This window comes from Monodon monoceros, unplaced genomic scaffold, assembly GCF_005190385.1.
Source record: "Monodon monoceros isolate NGI ecotype Baffin Bay Population unplaced genomic scaffold, NGI_Narwhal_1 Super_Scaffold_10, whole genome shotgun sequence".
Classification (NCBI taxonomy): domain Eukaryota; kingdom Metazoa; phylum Chordata; class Mammalia; order Artiodactyla; family Monodontidae; genus Monodon; species Monodon monoceros.
The window spans coordinates 20,025,202-20,027,045 of record NW_021703766.1 but is presented as its reverse complement, the minus strand read 5'-3'; the positions used below and the strand labels follow the sequence as shown (position 1 = coordinate 20,027,045).

Here is a 1,844-nt window from a genome sequence, read left to right as displayed (position 1 = left end):
GGCACAGATCAAGTGAAAATTCACAAATATATTCACAAAACATATATCTGACAAGCCTCTGGATCTAAAATATACAAAGAACTTCTCAAACCTCAATCATAAAAAGACAACCCAACTTTTGAAATGAGTAAAAAGTCTAGAACAGGCAGTTCACTAAAGAATACACATGAGGGACTTCCCTGGTGGTCTAGTAGTTAAGACACTGTGCTCCCAATGCAGGGGGCACGGGTTTGATCCCCCACGCCACGTGGCCAAAAAAAAAAAAAAATCTATGTTATAAAAATACACATGAGGGCTTCCCTGGTGGCGCAGTGGTTGGGGGTCCGCCTGCCGATGCAGGGAACATGGGTTCGTGTCCCGGTCCGGGAAGATCCCACATGCCGTGAAGTGGCTGGGCCCGTGAGCCGTGGCCACTGAGCCTGCGCGTCCGGAGCCTGTGCTCCGCAACGGGAGAGGCCACAGCAGTGAGAGGCCCGCGTACGGCAGACAAACAAACAAACAAATAAATAAATAAAAATACACATGAGTGTACGATAAGCACATGGAGAAAAGGCTCAACAGCATTAGTCATCAAGGAAATGCAAATTAAAACAAAGATGATATACAATTATGCACCCACCATAATGGCTGACATTTCAAAACTGGCAACATCAAATTCCGAGAAGGATGTGGAGCTACAGGACTCTGGTACAGTAACATCAGGAAGGAAAAATGGCCACTTCGGAAATCCGTCTAGCAGTTCCCCATAACGTTAAGCATTCACCTGCCCTAGGACCCAGAAATTCCACTTCTACCCACAGGCGTACCTCAGAGATATTGCGGGGCCAGTTCCAGACCACCACAATAAAGCCCGTATCTCAGTAAAGCGAGTCATACAAATTTTTGGTTTCCCGGCGCAGGTAAGGCAGTGCACTCAGTGGTCCGCGGATCCGTCTCTTGCTTCAACAATGTTTGGACAGAAGAGGCCCAGGGACACCCCCCTCCTCCAACTTCCGACCACCCTCCAACCTTTTTTCCAGTAGTCACCTTCAGAACCAACCTCTACAGCTATCCTCAGCCTCCGGGACCAGCCAACACCATTTTTTGAGCTTAGCTCCTAACTGCCCGTCAACCATGAGCTCCCAGATTCATCAGAATTATTTCACCCAGGTGGAGGCTGCCATCCACTACCTGGTCTATGTGCATCTGCGGGCCTCCCGCACCTACCTCTCTCTGGGCTTCTATTTCGAACGCGTCACTGTGGCTCTGGAGGCGTGGGCCACCTTCGTCCGCGAACAGGCCGAGGAGAAGCTGGAGTGCTCTGAGCGTCTCTTGAAGATCAAACCCAGCGCAGCAGTCGTGCCCTCTTCCAGGGCTGCAAAAGCCGTCCCAAGATGAGTGGGGCAAAACCCAGGACGCTATGGAAGCCGCCATGGTCCTGGAGAACCTGAACCAGGCCCTTTTGGATCTGCGTGCCCTGGGTTCTGCCCGGGCAGATCACCAGCTCCGTGACTTCCGGGAGAGCCGCTTCCGGGATGAGCAGGTGAAACTCATCAAGAAGATGGGCGACCACATGACCGACCTCCGCAGGCTGCCTGGTCCCTAGGCTGGGCTGCGCCAGTATCACTTCCCAAAGGCTCACCCTCAAGCAAGAGCAGGAGCCTCCAGAGCCCAGCAGCCTTTGAGGGGCCCCTCTGGCGTCCCCCTGGTGAAGGCTTCTGCCTGAAGTCTTTCTCCGCAGCCACTAGGCAGCTTTTCAACCACTCTGGAGCCCTCTCCCAAGCGGTAGACCAAACGTAAACAATAAAGTTTTTTGCAGTAGCCAAATAAAGTTACGTTTATACTATACTGTAGTCTATTAAGTA

General features: G+C 51.7%; 1 pseudogene; it reads left to right on the top strand.

Annotated features, from left to right (window-relative positions):
- The first annotated feature begins 1,113 nt into the window (after window positions 1-1,113).
- On the top strand, window positions 1,114-1,585 carry LOC114889984 (annotated as a pseudogene).
- The last annotated feature ends 259 nt before the right edge of the window (window positions 1,586-1,844 follow it).